This window comes from Aythya fuligula, chromosome 1 (assembly GCF_009819795.1).
Source record: "Aythya fuligula isolate bAytFul2 chromosome 1, bAytFul2.pri, whole genome shotgun sequence".
Lineage (NCBI taxonomy): Eukaryota > Metazoa > Chordata > Aves > Anseriformes > Anatidae > Aythya > Aythya fuligula.
Window position 1 is genome coordinate 120,918,750 of NC_045559.1, and position 17,050 is coordinate 120,935,799.

At 35.5% G+C, this 17,050-nt stretch overlaps 1 protein-coding gene across 9 annotated transcripts in view; it reads left to right on the forward strand.

Annotated features, from left to right (window-relative positions):
- DMD (dystrophin) overlaps positions 1–17,050 on the forward strand; it is a 958,404-nt gene that overhangs the window by 650,777 nt on the left and 290,577 nt on the right. The window lies entirely within an intron of this gene.

Below are 17,050 nucleotides of genomic sequence, written 5' to 3' on the forward strand. Positions count from 1 at the left end.
CCCAACTTAAAAAATGTAAACATTTTGTATAAAACATTTTAAAATCCAAAACTTGTAAATGCTGAAACTATGAAGAGCTATGACTGAAGACATGTTCTCAGTGGTAGAAAAATTTTCCAGTGATTCATCAGGGCTACATCATTAGAAAAGAATGGTTTCCACTTTATATATTATATATAGTCTTTCCAATGTATATTTAAATATACATTGTATAAATGTATATTTTCCATTATGTAAAATATATTGGAAAGACTTTGTCAATTTTCTATGTTAAAAGGAATTAATAATTATTTCCTTTATTATTATTATCAGAATAGTGGAAAATTATTTTTCATTTCAGACATGGGATTTCTATCTCCTGCTAAATGCTATGACTGTTTCTAATGTTTGAAGTCCAAAAGTCTCAAAGGTATTGCATCATATGGTTTGGAGGTGTTCCTTTTTTTTTCGTTTTCTTTATTATTTTTTTTTCTTTAAGGGAGCTAGAGAGCTCATTTTTTAACAAAAGCATCACATTATCACACACAAAAAAATCCTCATATTTTTTGTTTTTGCCTGCTTTGAGCAAATAATAAAGTTTAGTAAAGAAAGTTTTTTCTTTTAAATCAATCAGTTTATACAATCAAAAAAATAATACTGTATTTTTTTTTTTAAATATTGAGTTGCCTGGGTTTTAGTGATCTTTTTCCTTTTATTGCTGACTAGGACTGCTTTTTTAAGTTTACTTTTTGCAGTTTTCTTTTGGAATGTTGACATTGTAATGCTGGTGTTCTTTACTTTATAATGTCACATATTTGACATTATCATTTGCCACAATGTCAGATGTCAGCAAATGACAGTAACTCCAGGAAAATCATCAATTCTTTACATAGGAAAGGAGGGATAGTATTTATTTTTTTTATCTTCTAGTCTTTGTTGTGTGTTCAAAAGACAGGCTTTTGGGCTTTTTTTTTTTTTTTTTTTTTTTTTTGGATGTGATAAACCTAAGTCTTTGCTATTTTGGGCAATGTTTCAAGGAAGTAATACTATCTTACACAAAACACTGTAAATTTGACTAGAAGCAAATATGTAAACAGTATACATATTAATTTCTTTTTATCTGTGATGATACAAACAGAAGAGCTACGTTAGCTGTGTTGAAACAAATTAATGCAAATGTAAATAAATGGACATAAATAACAAAAATGAAATTGTTCAGAAAAGTAGTATTTGTAATGTGATCAAACTTCTCCACCACTGACATTTTATCCAGTGTTTGATGGGCAACACTCAATGTCCACAGTTATTTTTAAAACTGTGTCAGAACAGTATATATTAAATTATGGCAGCCCATAATTTTCTGTTGTAATTACGGAGCAAAGGTCCACCTCTGCAGAGATTATAAACTACATTTAGATGCCACGTAATCTGTGATATCAGGCAAATGCAGATTTTGCTGTACATTGTGTGCAATGCCTTTTTCTAAAAGGGATGCAAAACACACACTGTATATCAGAACCCGTGTTCCAAGCACATTCTAGTTTAACACACTGGAATACATTTGGCCTACAGATTTTACTTTGGCTGTCTTTGATGTAATTTTATCATGAGTTTAGTCCTGCTTGAGCTGGTAATAAAACAATAACAAAAAGAGTGATTTGCACAGCCCTGAAGCTCCATTGCTAGTCCAATCCGAGTAAATACTGCATAGTCTAAGCGAGAGAGATTCTAGGACTTTGCTGGGTGATTGCACCAACTAGTGGTTTCATCTGTTATGTAGTACACCAAATCATCATTATGGTGACTCACAATTAAATACTGATAATTCAAAGGATTTCCTTTTATTACTGTCTTCAGGACTGTAGACATACTATAATTGGTGACTTGGAGGCTTTTTAATCTGTGTTTAGTGGATAGAAATCCTTACAAGGTTGTGTCAGCCTTTATCCTGCCAAAAAGGGAGGGAAAGGAAAATTGAGCATAAAAATTCTGGGAGCTAGCGTCTTTCTCGTCAGCAGACCTATTGCATACAATGAATGGTCAGAAAGCCATCCTGAGCTGCGTTGAGATGGCTCTTACTGTTTAATTAAAAAGGAGGGCTGACATTGAATAGTCTGATGTATGGTGAAGAAGTGATGGCATCTGACTGGGCTTGGTAGAACTTGGAACCTGAAACAGCATTTAGAAAAGGTTTCATTATATTTTAATTAAATGAGAACATGTATACAGTAGAGGAAACACCAATGCCAGGAAATTTTTTACTGGCAGTATCAGACTGTGGTTATATCTGCTTCATAAGTGTTGAATTGAGGGCAGTATTCTAGATGAAAAGGTATAGTTTTACAGGATATTAATTACATTTTCAGTATGTTTCTTGTATTTTTGGTGGTTTTGACACTTGGCTTTTTTCACTGAAGCATTGTATTAGGATGGCAACAGCAGTGGTTTAATCTGTTCATGGGATTTTTTTCCCTGTTTTATTTCGTGCAGAATGTTGAGCTCTGTAGAAAAAAAAAAAAAAAAAAAAAAAAAAAAAAGATTCAGTGTTTCAGATTCAAAATTTTCTGTGTTTCAGCCATGTCAGACTTTGAAGTGTGTTCATTTGTCTGTAGCTGATTAAGCTTAAGCCATTTAGTGTCTCATGAGTCTCGCGAAGTTTAGGATCCTGTACCAAAGGGAATATGAACAAAGAAGCACAACAGTCTGATAAAAAAAAAAAAAATCTTTGGGTCATTTTCTAGGCTATTTTAAGTCTTGGAGTCTTATGCTTTGTGCCATTAGGGACTTTATGTGTTGGGAAGCTAAGTATGGTTTAACTAGCATCAGACTGAAAGCATCTTATGGAGTATATAGAAAATAGGTGCAAGGGTGAGAGATATGTCAGTCTGAGGTCGAACCAAGAAATTAAATCCCTGAGGAATTAACTCACCTGTGAAAATAATGAGTTCAATATTAATGTGATTTCTTTAAAAGACTGTAATCATAACTCTAAAACAAAATTTAGTTTTTGTACAGCCCTTAGAATGAATGTGTTATGTGATGCTTTTCTCCTCTCAGGAAGATGATTGTGAGAGAAATAACTATTTTACCCTAGTTGCCAGTATAATATGTAGTCTGAAGTGTAAATATTACTTTCTTTTTAGTCTTTATTTTGTATGTGCTAGAATTTCTAGTAAGCTGTCACTGAAAAGATACCATAGAGGAAGCTTATATTTGATAACTTACTACATTATTAAATTTCTAATTTGAAATTAAGACATATAGTTTTCTATTTCAATTATGAAATAAGAAATGTATTAAGTTAATGCAGTTAAGATCCCTTTATAAAAATGTCCCAAGTCTATGCTTAAAATAGAAGCATTTCAAAATATGTTTACTACTTTACTTTGAAATCACTTCCTATTAATTTGGAAGCTTAGTGTGCTTTCAAAAGCAAAAGCAAAGATATAGTTTTGATTTGGTCCACTGATGATTTGTTTGTTTTTCTTTGGAGCATGCATGGCATTTTTTGGTTCATTCCTTGAGCTAAGCTCAGTATTGTTGCCAGCACTCCCTTTTCTGTAAATGTTGAGCAGGCAAGCAAATGGAGCTCAGGCATCATCTCCCACTTGACTTCTGCTGAGAGGTACAGGCTAGGGTGAATCACTTTGCAGCCTCGGTGTAGTTACAAGAGACACAGTAAAAGATTTACAGTAATTCCTGTAATTCCAGTCTTGGAATTAATTGTAGCCCAGCAGATGGTCTAAGAGGTAAGACTAACAAATGCAATGACTGGGAGCCACTGTCTTTCTTACTGACCATTGCACAGAGTGTGTCAGTTTATCCTTGCTGATGCAGCTTCATTAGCAAATTTTTCAGTGGCAAAGAATTGGAGCTTGAGAGTTATAATAAGTAGAACCTTAGCTTTTGAATGATGTTATTCTGACAGCTTGACCAATATTTAATGTTGAATAATAGAAGGAGGATATATGCTGCTTATCCGTTGTAAAATGAATCAAAACTAATTGCAGTCTTCAAATTTAGAATTTTTGGTTTATAGCTTTTATGGGGAGTGGAGGTTTTCTAAGGAAATTATTTCTTCTGTTGAAGAGGAAAACAGAAATATAAATAGTGTGCATAACTTCACTTCAGTAACTCTGAACCTGATATTCACACATTCTTAGAATTCCTGAGTACATTTTAATTTTCTTAGATACTTTGGTACTTAAGATCTCCCACAGTATTCCCATACAGTTCAAGCTGGATCTATTAAATCAATAAAAGCAAATGCAGATATATTTGAAAAGCAAGTCTCAGTCTAAACTCAAACTCAGCAGGTGTTAGTAGACTGCTGCAAGTAACAAAAAATAATTAAATAGATAAAACTAAATATGAATGTATGATGGCATCACAAAGTTATGTAGTAGTAAGAATTCTTAAATTCGTTGCCTGTATGCTTCGTTAGGTAATTAATGAATTTCACACATTTCTAGACTTAAACTACCATACATGCCATTGTGTTTTTGCATGAATAAGTGTATGAAAGCCTTAGTATATGAAAGCCAATGTACTTTAATAATGCTAATAGCATTTTTGTTTATATTCATAGAAAGAATATGATTTCATTAAGTTAATGTCCCATTTCTAAATGCAGTCACAGACAAGTCATATTTCTCCTGGAAAAGGTTTTCTTAAATATTTTATAGGTAGGGTGATTATTACATATGCTGTCATCCATGAATAGGTATTAAATATATAATTATAAATTATTTTCTTACCAATATCTTAAGTAACCAAACTCCTAGAAAAAAAAAATAAAGACATTTCAATAAAGATAAATACTAAAATACTTAATTACTTGTAATTAATATTTACAGTCTTAATACAGATATTAATGAATTTTTCCTATAAGTTGAAAACTGAAGTGACTAGATTGATTAACTAGATGAGTGAGTATTTAAGTAGATTAGTCATAATCCTGTAGCTTCTGTTTGGTGTACCCTCCATCATTCTAAATATCATTTTTAAATCTGATTAAGTCTTCATAATTATATGAGGAATATTTAAGAAAGTAGCAAAAATATCAGACATTATTAGGTTGGAGTTCAGTAATACAGTTGCCATTTTCTACATACAACAAAGGAAACTGAATAAAATATATTTTGAAAGATGATGAAATCATTTGGGAACCCTTTTGGTTCCATTGGTACAATGTTACTGAAAACATCTGGGTATGTGAGTCTCTGTAGGAATAAAACCAAGAGACGTTTAGATGTAGAGCTTAGGGATATGGTTTAGTGGGGACTGTTAGCGTTAGGTCAGAGGTTGGACTTGATCATCTTGAGGTCTCTTCCAACCTAGAAATTCTGTGATTCTGTGTGATAATTATCTCCTGGTGACTTGTCCATATGCATCCTGCTGCTGAGGTTGCATGAGTCCCTGCAGACTCTGCATCCTGCACAAGCAGTGGGACTGAGCTGACTGGGGGACTGACTGGGGCACTCCATTTCTTCATAAATGTCCTGCTTTACTTGAAGCTCTGTTGGCAACAAGATGAATCAGTTAATTCTATAATCTCTCTATCCATCTCTCTAGTAAATACTTAAATATATATGCACATACATACTCTTTTGTTAGTTTCTATAGGTTTCTAGCAAAGTCACACTTAGTTTTGTTACTATTTCATACTATATCATGAAGAATCTTACTTCTCTTTACATTGCTTACTTCTCACATCAGAATTCTACAGGTCATTGAACATTTTAAAATTGGGAAGCAAATGGTTTTCCACTTTCATGAATACCGTGATCTGTTCCCTTTTTCGTTTAGTGAAAAAAAAAAAAAAAAAAAAAAAAAAAAACACCATAAAACTTGCATGTAAAAGGTAATAAATGTTTTAATACATATTTTTATCAGAATTTGAAAGTCCAGTGAATGCATTCCGAAGGACACATTTTCCAAATAGTAAGCTCTTGCATACCTTTCTAATTTCTCAGTCATAGAAGTTGCTTATTGCTTGTTATAAGAAACTGATTTCTTTAGATGTGCTACCAGCTTAATCTGGTCTCTAACTCCCACTCTGTATAAAAAGGTATAAAGCATGCTTCACAGTGCTGAAAAATTATTCACTTGGTGCTTAGTAGAAACCACTTGACAGTTTTCAGTTCATTCTGTTTGATTTGACACTTCCAAAGGAACAGAATGACCTTCATTAGTTTGACCATATGGAAACAGCTTTGTTACCAGAAGTGATTTTAAGATGAAAGACAGGCTTACCCTAGCTAAATGAAGCAAAATTAAATCATAGACATAGACATAACTGGAAATAATTGTGCCCCAAAAGTATGAAACATGAAAATGAGATTATGAGTGTGTATGTGTATGTATATGTGTTTAAAAACACATATAAGTCTGTTGAAACCTTCATTATTGCTTATCTTTCTTAGTCTCTGAGAAGCAGAGGAAGTTAACATTCTTCGTCCCAGGGCTTTCACGACCTGACAGGTCTTTCAGATACGTTTTCATTGTTCTTCATCACCCCAGAAAGATGATTGAATGTTCTGAGTGCTTCTGCTTCCTGTTTTCCCTTGTAAGACCAGTGTTTAGAAACTAGAATATTGCAAAGTAGTAGAGATGATTAGATCAGTTATTTTCTCCTTCCCACATATTATTCATTGACTTGCTCATTATGCAAGTTGTGTGCATACTTTCCGTCATGCCTGACTTTTTTTGTAAGCCATGCTTTTATTTATTTATTGTTTTTAAATCTAGCTTTACACATTTTGATACATACATTTTAAGAATTAATCTTTCTATAAATACTTTTATAGATTCATGGTGCATAAAAGCAATGTCTGACATCTTGATGGCTTAAATGAGAGACTTCACATTAAGGTAGATGTTTAAAGTTGCCACCCCACCATTCTGGGTTTATTGGTGAAATCACATTACTGACCAACTAAGGGATGCATAAAATGTCTCAGATGACACATTATTAATATTTCTTTTCATATTTGGTTATAGTGAAGTGTTGCGATAGCTTTCTAAGGTCAGCTCATAAAAATCAAGAAGATTTTTATAAGCCTTGGAAAAAAAGGTAAAAGAAATGCCTCTTTACAAGAAGAGTTAAGGACAGATGAAGGCTAAATTGCTATTTGAGTAGGCTGTCTCCAACTGTTCTCTACTGCGGAGTGCTTCCTATCCAGTTCCACTCCATAATGATAGCCTACAGGCAGCAACTTAGTAGATGTTATAACTGTTCCTGTGACTCCAGTACTTCAGCATTAAAAAAAAAAAAAAAAAAAAAAAAAAAAAAAGTTGCAAACTTATCCTAGTTCAACTCTGCATCTACTATCCAAATGTTCTCATTAGACAGTCTCTTTAAGATTCACGATTGTTTATAAAATGGAGGCAACATATGGCCCTTCACCATAAGAAAGATACTGAGTTGGTAGAAGAGCAACAAAGCTCAATAAGGGACTAGAAAACAAGTGTTGTGAGGAGTGACTGAGGGAATTGGCGTTGTTTAGTGTGGAGAAAAGGAAGTTGAAGGGAAACCTCACTGTTGTCTACAACTACCTGAAAGAAGGTCGCAGAGAGGAGGATGTCAGTTTCATTCCTTAGGTGACAAGTGATAGGACATGAGGAAAGGGTCTTAAGTTGCACCAGTGGAATTTTAGTTGGACATTAGGAAGACTTTATTCACAGAAAGGATGGTTAGGCATTGGAACAGACTACCCAGGGAAGTGGTGGAATCCCCACATTTAAGAGATATGTGGATGTGGTACAAAGGGATGTTGTTTAATGATTGAACTCACTATGTCAGGTTAAGGACTTGATGAGGTTTTTTCCAACTTAGATGATTCTATGATTCTGGAATTCTAAGACATAATTTTTCATATTGGAAAACTAGTGTTTTATACAGACACAAACATATAACTAGATTAAATTTTAAATGAAATATATGCATATAGATTAGTTCAAAGCATATGAAGTAAGGTGAAATGCAAATTTCACTGTCTGGAACTTCTTGTCTGGAGTTTGTCTGTTGGAAAACAGAGAAGGTCTTGTGGGAGACATGTCAATTGGTGGCTGTCTTGGTCATAGTGACCATGAAGAGGTTGAATTTAGAATTTATGGTGACAGAAGGAAAACTGCCACCAAAACTTCAGCCCTGGATATGGGGAAAGCAGACTTCAGGCTGCTCAGGGAACTAGTCAGCAAGGTCCCCTGGGAAACTGCTTTTGAAGGCATTGGTGTCCATCAGTGCTGGTCAGTCTTTAAGCACTGCGTCCTAAAAGCACAAGATCAGGTGATTCCAAAATATTGGAAGGCAGGCAGGCGGGGCAGAAGGCTGGCCTGGCTGACCAGGGATCTTATACCGGAGCTTAGACGGAAAAAGAAAGCGTACGGCTGCTGGAAGGAGGGTCAGGCAATGAGCAAGGAATACAGGGATGCTGTTTGTGTTTATAGGGAGAAAAATCGTGGGGCCAAAGCCCAACTAGAGTTGAAGCTGGCCATGTCTGTGAGAGACAATAAAAAAGTTTTTTTTTTAGATATGTTAACAGAAAAAGGAGAACCAAAGAAAACATAGGTCCGCTACTTGACGGGGAAGGTCTCCTCACAGACAATGACATAGGCAAAGCAGAGACGTTTAATGCCTTCTTCACCTCTGTCTTCAATGCTGATGATGGGCTTCGGGACCCCAGGTGCCCTGAACGGGAGGACCATGAAAGTGGGAATGACAAACTCCCAGCTGACCCTGAATGTGTGCAGGATTTGCTGCTCCACCTGGATCCATGCACGTCCATGGGTCCAGATGGGATTCATCCCTGGGTGCTGAAAGAGCTGGCTGGTGTCATCGTGGGACCTCTCTCAATTATTTTTCAATGATCTTGGGAATCTGGAGAGGTCCCAGCAGACTGAAAATTGGCAAATGTTGTGCCAATTTTCAAGAAGGGTAAGAAAGAAGACCCTAGCAATTACAGGCCTGTCAGTCTCATGTCAGTGCCTGGTAAAATTATGGAGAAGATGATTCTTGAACTTATTGAGGCACACCTGGGGGACAATGCAGTCATTGGTCCCAGCCAACATGGGTTCATGAGTTGTAGGTCCTGCCTAACAAATTGTACTGGGTCTGGCTGGGATGTTAACTTTTCCTGCAGCAGCCCATACAGTGCTGTACTCTGCACTCGTAGCTGGAACAGCCGTGTTATCACACCAGTGTTGTGTGAACTGCTGAGCAGTGCTGGCACAGCATCGGGCCTCTCTCTAACCCTCCTAGGGGGTGGGCAAAAAGTGAGAAAATAAACATCACCAGGGCAGCTGACCTAAACCAACCAAAGGGATATTCCATGCTATATGATGTCACACTCGACAATAAAAGGTGGAAACTGGAAGAAGACTGAAGTTGTGGGCTCTCGTTGTGAAAACGTGGGTCCTCCTCCCGAACATCGACTACATGTGTTGAGGCCCTGCTTCAAGGATGTGGTCAATCATTGCTCATTTGTGGGAAGTAGAGAGTAATTTCTTTCCTCTGCACTTCCACATAGCCTTCATTTGTTTTGTTTGTTTGTTTTCCTCCCTTTTTTTATTTTCCCTTTCCCACTCCCCTTTCCGCTTTCCCTTTTTATTTCCCTTTAGTTAAATTGCTTAGTTAATAATAATCTTTCTTTTTTTTTTTTCTTTAATTAAATTATCCTTATCTCAACCCATGAGTTGTTCTTTGCTTTCCTTCACTTAAAATACATACTTGTCTTTGAAAGCAAATTTGGAAAGGACTTAAACTCCAGGAAGAAATAGGAGTAATTTTTAGGGATAGCATAGGATTTTAAAATTACTTACACAGGCAACTTTGAAGCTGAGGTAGTATACTTCCCGGGCAACCAGTATCATTGATGGTCTTGGGCTGGTTTTAGCCTGTCTTCCTTAAACACCTACACTTATTATTATTTGTTTATGTTTTCAGCATTTGCTAATATTACAGTCTCAAAGTACTCGTTTTAGCTTCTCATACCATGCCTTGCTGTCTTCTACTTATAGTGTTGTGTGGTACATGCACCGTCATGTGATGTGTTGTACTTGCAGTCATGCAGACCACATTTAGCTCAGGGCTGTCTCCAGCTCTGTAGCAGCATTTTGTCAATGCAGTACAACAACTTCATGCACCAATTTTTTAAACTGCTATACTTACATTGACAACTGAAGTTCTTACAGTTGACAAAGAAAGTAAACTTTTTTTTCTTCTTCATATTTTCATTCTGTTTAGCAGTGGCAGCCCATTCTGTAGGGCTGTCATGTTTAAAGGCTATTCACTACCCTAATAATGAAAACCTCAGATACTCATTTTTCTTTCAGTGCATGAGGTGTTTCATATTGCGGCAAAGGAGGGGATTTAAACCTCAGGAGATTATGACAAAAATATGAAATTATTCATAATTCATTTTCCAGAATTGGCTAGATTTCAAGCTGAGTGTGTATTTTCATCATTATCATTGTTGCAAGGTATAAGTAAATATAAACACAGATGCATATGAATTGATTATCATTTTTTCAGCTAAGGAACACCAATGTATCAGTAACTTATTTTGGTAACATGAATTATAACTGTCCATAATTCTACTTGTTATATACTTATATTCTGCAGGAGGTCAGATTACTTAACTATATTAGTCCCTCTAGTCTTCAAGTGTGTGAACCTACAGTGAACATACTGCTTTTGGAGAAAAAGGTCAATATATCGACAACAGTGCTTTTGGAAAGCACTCTCCTACAGAGCAAAATGAGAGCAGTTTAGGCTAATTTGTTGGACAAGGAAAACAGAAATTTTCTACTTTGCAGATTCTTTTGCTATTCGTTTAATTGCTCACTTTTTTTTTTTTTTTTTTTTTTTTTTTTTTTTTTGTTATACTGGATTTAATGTACTTATCTAACTGGAGTGGAATGATTGCTTTTTTCGTCTTTGCATACGCTAAATATAACCTACAGTAAAGTGAATGTTATTTCTCCTGTAGCTGACAGCTCCTTCTCAGACTCCTTTTCTGTTGTTTCCACCGCTATTGTATTAAAAACCAAGGAGAGTAAAGTTTCTCAGGGAGGAGAGTTATATTTCATCAATAATAGGAACTCTTAAGAGAGGTTACAAGCATTATTTTTGTTGTTTCTCTACTATACCTAGTGTATTAAAAGAAAGAATAACAAAATTCTGTAAATAAACAAAACAATTTTAAGCCAGCCACCACCTTGATCATGACTGTTCTTTTTTTCAATATACTAAAGCAATGATAACCAGATTGTAAAGTAGTAATTTCACATTTGATTGCTTTAAATGCAGGTTTTTTTTGCTTTGTTCTTCCTTCTAATAACTTACTAAACCTGTGTACAATTCAGCAGAATTTCTTTTGTCCATCTTAGTGATATGATTGATATTGAAAAGCTAGTGAACAGTAGCAATGAAAAAAAAAAGAATTGAATAGTAACCTTGAAATTACATACTGGTAGAATGTCTCTAAGTGATTTGTTTGAGGGACTTCAGTGTTGGACTGGGAGCAGCTGGAGCCATGAAGGGATACTTTACTGTGAGCTAGTGCAAAACTGGTGGATGGGGAATAAAATGAAGACTTCAGCTGGAACACTGTGATTAGGAAAAGTATGGCTTGGAAATAACTTCAAGTGGAAAAGGTCCCACCAGATTTAATTCATATAACATATGTCTTGGACAGTTTACTAGCAAATTGTTTTTCTGACTTATATAACTAAGCATACTATGACTACTTTTGTATATTTTGTTGAATTTACCATTGGTGGTGGCTATAAGAATAGCTATAAAATTAATTTATAACTGTAAGATGCTAATGGTAGTTTTGAACTTGGTAGTGATTTTAAGCAATGTTTAAATATTTCTGCTTGTTGTATGTACTTTGTCTTTCTGATACTTTAGATTTGCTAATTGTCAAATACTATGTTTATTACTGTGGTGGTTTTACCGTGCTAGGCAGCTAAACACCACAACTACTCTCTCACTCCCACTCCTTAGATGAGGACGGGAAGAAGTAAAGTAAAGAACAACTCATGGGTTGAGATAAGGATAATTTAATTAAAGGAAAAAAATATTAAGGAAAGATTATTATTAACTAAGCAATTTAACTAAAGGAAAAAAAAGGGGGAGGGGGTGGGGAGGGGGAAAAGAGAGGGGGAAGGGAAAAAAAAAAAAAAGACAAAGGTTATGTGGAAGTGAAGAGGAAAGAAATTATTCTCTGCTTCCCACAAATGAGCGATGATTGACCATGTCCTTGAAGCAAGGCCTCAATGCATGTAGCCGGTGTTCGGGAGGAAGACCAACATTTTCATGAGAGCCCAACCCTCCCCTCTTCTTCATGTTTCCACCTTTTATTGCTGAGTCTGACATCATACAGTATGGAATATCCCTTTGGTTGGTTTAGGTCAGCTGCCCTGGTGATGTTTATTTTCTCACTTTTTTTTGCCTACCCCCTAGGAGGGTTAGAGAGAGTCCTGATGCGGTGCCAGCACTGCTCAGCAGCAGACACAACACTGGTGTGATACCACTCCTGTTCTAGCTACAAGTGCAGAGCACAGTATGAGCTGCTGCAGGAAAAGTTAACATTCCAGCCAGACCCAGTACAATTACTTTTATTAATATATATGTTTATATATTCAAATAATGGTTGCATTGATCGATAAAACAACTTTTAAATTTCCTTAATCCTGTATAGAAAATGCTATCTTTTATTATTTTTTTTCCAGATTCCCACTTTGCAGATTGACTGGTAAATAAATGCTGTACTGAATCATTAAGAATCCTTCTGAGATAGTTTCAAATACTGATTCTTACAATAAAGATACTGTGCTGCTGCCAAAGTTAAATAATTAAATAGATAATAAAAAGAAGAAAAATAGATACAGAAGAGTGCTACACTATTAAAGAGAGGTTTTGAAATGTTGGAGGCACAGAACTTAAGAGTAATGAACAATGTAAACAGCGGTGCTTCAGAAACTACTGAACTGTGAGACAAAAAGGATTTTGTCATTGTTACTAATTATTTTAAGTCCCTTCACTTCAGTGATTTTAATAGTGCACATGGAGCCACATTCATTCTGTCTATCTAGATGTTTTCAATGTGTAGTCATCACAGTATGTAGGTGCAATGGCATAGAAGATAAACATCTGAGTCTGGGCTCAGTAATATTCAATTGTGATCCAGAGTACAAACAGAACAATTACATTATCTTTTCCGACAAAAGCTTACTTTTTAGCCATATTGAATATTCCTATTTAGGTTTCAGAATTTTTTGTGGTCTCTGCAACAGCTTTTTTTGTATGTGAGCATGTTTTTGCTTTATGTAATTTGTGTTCTTATATAGATCATTACTTATTGAAGGCCTTCAATTCAGGGCGGGAAGTAGTGATCAATTTTATTTATTTCTCCAAGATTTGGGCAAATCCTTTTCTGGAACAGCTGCTTCACATGCCATTGATTCTTTTATGATTGTTTTTAAAAATCTGTATCTTATTTCTAGAGCTGTTTCCATGGTTCTAGATAAGAGTGATTGAACTCTTTAACAAATTCTTTTCCCTCCGCTGAATCCCATGTATTCATTGGACCCTTCAGGGTTTTGTTAGATTCTCACAGCAGAAATAACAAGGTTGTAGGCAGACAAAACTCAGTAATGAGGTTCCTCATTGCTATCATGTAAAATAGTCTTAATATTTTTTTCTTTTTCATTTTATCATCATCAATGTATTGCTGTCAGCAGTCAGTCAGAGAAAGACTTTTGTATGTTCCAGTGCCCTTGCACTGAGACACATGGCATTCAGGATTCTTTTAAAATCTCTTTTACTGTCCAACTACATTTTTAATAGCATCTCTCAAATCCTTCTCATCTGCAGTCAGTAACTCACTGGCTGCAGGTGAGTGGTTTGCTGGTTGATGCGATCACTTCTAACACAATAAATACTCAGACTGGATTTTCTGAACTTTTTTGTTCAGCATAAATCTGTAAGTGGTAATTCCTTCTGTGTGAAACAGCCCACTAGAAAGCAAAATATATCCTGAAGAGACACTGATTTAGTGTTTTTTCAGTATGTTTTGGAAGTGAATTCTCATATTCTCATATTTTCAGCTTTAGAGGTGTTTTGTTTTGTTTTGTTTGTTTTCTGTTACTCAAAAACTGTTTTCTGTTACTCAAATCAAGGGTCCACATACAAATGAGAGTATTGTTTAGAAGATGTGAACTTGCTGTAATGAAGGGATTCTTATGTCATTCATTAAAGAATGTTGTCATAGTTGTAAAGGTCTCTCTGATATGAAGATCTCTGCATATTTTGTGTTACATAGTACTTCACTGTTTGGTATAATCTAGCTTGGAAAGACCAAATTAGTTGTGGCGTGGTTAGCTTGCAGTACTTTGTTAAATGGGTTTGGTCACTCACTGGTTCAAGAAAACAAAGTTGTAATATTTATTTTGTTCAGATTATCTAATAACTTCCTGAACTTTTAACCTCAAATCTCTAAGAAAGCCATACTATTAAGTATGTTATTTTTCTTTTAATATATATGCATTTTTTAACTAAATTTGTGGAGTTTCCATATCACATGCTTTTCTTTTACATTTTTGAGGGAGATAATCTAAGTATTTCACAAGGAAATGTGTTTCATAGATTTAGAGCCTGTATATTCAGTCTCTTGTATAATCGGGCTCCTGAATATATCCTGAATATATCCTGAATATATCTTCTGTAACACAGCCTGATTCCCCTCTTGGGTGGGAGAATTGATCATAGGACCATGGTACACGATACTCATAATCATACATGGTACATAACAATCTTGCTGAGAATAGCACAGTTTCTTAGAGAAGGACTTCACATGTCTTACTTAGGCACAAATGTCATGAGAAAATAAATTTAGAGCAGCTGTTATAATGAATTAATATTGTTGTAGACCCAATATTCTTTTGAGTGAGTCCTGCAACAGAGTTTTCATTCACTCTTAAAGAAAAGACACACATACACAACAACAACAAAACAAGCTTATAATAAAGCAAAAATAGGTGGGATTTTTGTAGCTCCATCGTGGACAACTGACAGAAGTAAGCTATTATACTTTTGTGAACTCTATTGACCAAAATCTCCAGGCTGTCAGGAACTACAAGATAATATACTGCATGTCTCGGAGTATATGGGGAGAGGAGCTTGGGTAGTTATCTGCAAGAAATAGGTGGCTGTTATTGCATATATGCTAGTGAAACTGTGGAAGGTATTTGAGCATTCTTTGTACATTAAACCTTCAGCACAACCCTTAGGACACATGCTTTCGTATGGCCCCATGATTTTATTAGAGCAGTTCAGAATTCTTCTGTTACTCACACTTCCACTAGTCCACAATCTCTTTGTTGTTTTAGGCATGCCCAAAAGCTTAAAGCAGAAATCTACTATACAGATATGGCATAGAAATGAGTTGTTTTGTGACATTCATATACAGCTTTCTAAAATGAGAGTTAGATTTGCTTCAGATTAAATTTATGTATTTGGGCCTTAGGCTTATCCTTCGTTTGGTCTGTTTGTGTTTCATGTTTTCCCATTTTGTTTCTTTGGTTCGTATTCAATTTCCTTTGACTTAAACATGCTGCCATGCTTACTCACAGTTTTTATCCATAGGCTTGAGCAGGGGATGCTGAAAGCTTTCTTCTCTTACTCTAAGCATCAGCTATGTCTATCTTTATCTATTCCTACAGAAGAAGGAAGAGCACTGTTAGGTGGACATCTCTTTCCTGCTGAGGCTTTTCTCACCTCTTCAGTCTTTAGCCTCCATCACTCTGGAATCAACCATGCAATGAGAGATGTGGTGTTGGGTCAACAATTCAATGATAACTTCATTTGCTTTCAATTACTCTAGGAATTTCTGTTTTCCTTCCCTAGAAGGCCTGTGAATTTTTAGTGTAGTGAGGCAGTTTAGTTTAGTGCTGACTAAACTCAGGAAATAGAGTAAAATAAAGTGCACCTATTTCTTCATGTAGAGCATTTTTTTGTTTGTACATTTTTGCTATTTCTTTTAGACAAATATGTTTGAAAGACTAAGTCTTGACTGATTGGAAGACTAGGTCCCCTGATGCTTTACACAGCAGATTTGCTGTACTACTGTGGACTAATCTGGTTCCAGATGTTAGCCAACACTATCAGTGATTCCAGTGATTGTTGGGTTCCCCAGGATCAGATTTCTTTCAAATAGTGGCAAACCTTGTCCGTATTTTATAATTAACATGAATACATGAGAAAGATTTTAGACAGCCTTTGCATTCTGCTAACATTTGCCTTCATGAATTAAGAAATATTGCCATTAATTATATCTTGCAACAAATCTTTAAAGAAAATTACTGAATCATAGCATCATTTAGGTTGGAAAAGATCTCTAAGATCATCTGATCCAACCTTTAACCTAGCACTGCCAAGCCCAACCATGTCACTAAACGCTACATCTACACTTTTTTTGAAGACCTCTAGGGCTAGTGACTCAACTGCTTCCCTAGGCAGCCTGTTCCACTATTTCACAAGCCTTTCAGTGAAGAAATTTTTTCCAAATATCCAACCTAAACTTCCCCTGGTGCAACTTGAGGGCATTTCCTTTCTTATCACTTAGTCATAAGAAAGAGACCTATCTCTAGACTGATAGAGAAGAGACCAATCCCTACCTTGCTCTAGTCTCCTTTAAGGTAACTGTAGAGCAAAGTCCATAAAAGACTTGTTCTTCAAAGTTATTAAACCTTGAGTTGGTTTGGTAAGAATGAAAGATGATTGCTGCTCCTTTTTCTCAAATGCGATCCTGTTTCTTAATGCTTTTTTGAGTCATGAACCTGGAATTCCTGTCTCCATATGTATCAAAACACATGATGTGCACGAAAGTATCATACTGTGTCCCAGAACAGTTTATCTGTTATTAAACTGAACTTAGTTGCAGTTACAGCCAAAAAGTACAAGAACTCTCTAATATGGTCAATTCTAGAAATATTTACTCAACACACACACAAAAAAAGGCTTTTAAGTGACTCAGCTTTTGTTTTCCCTTTGTGTTTCACC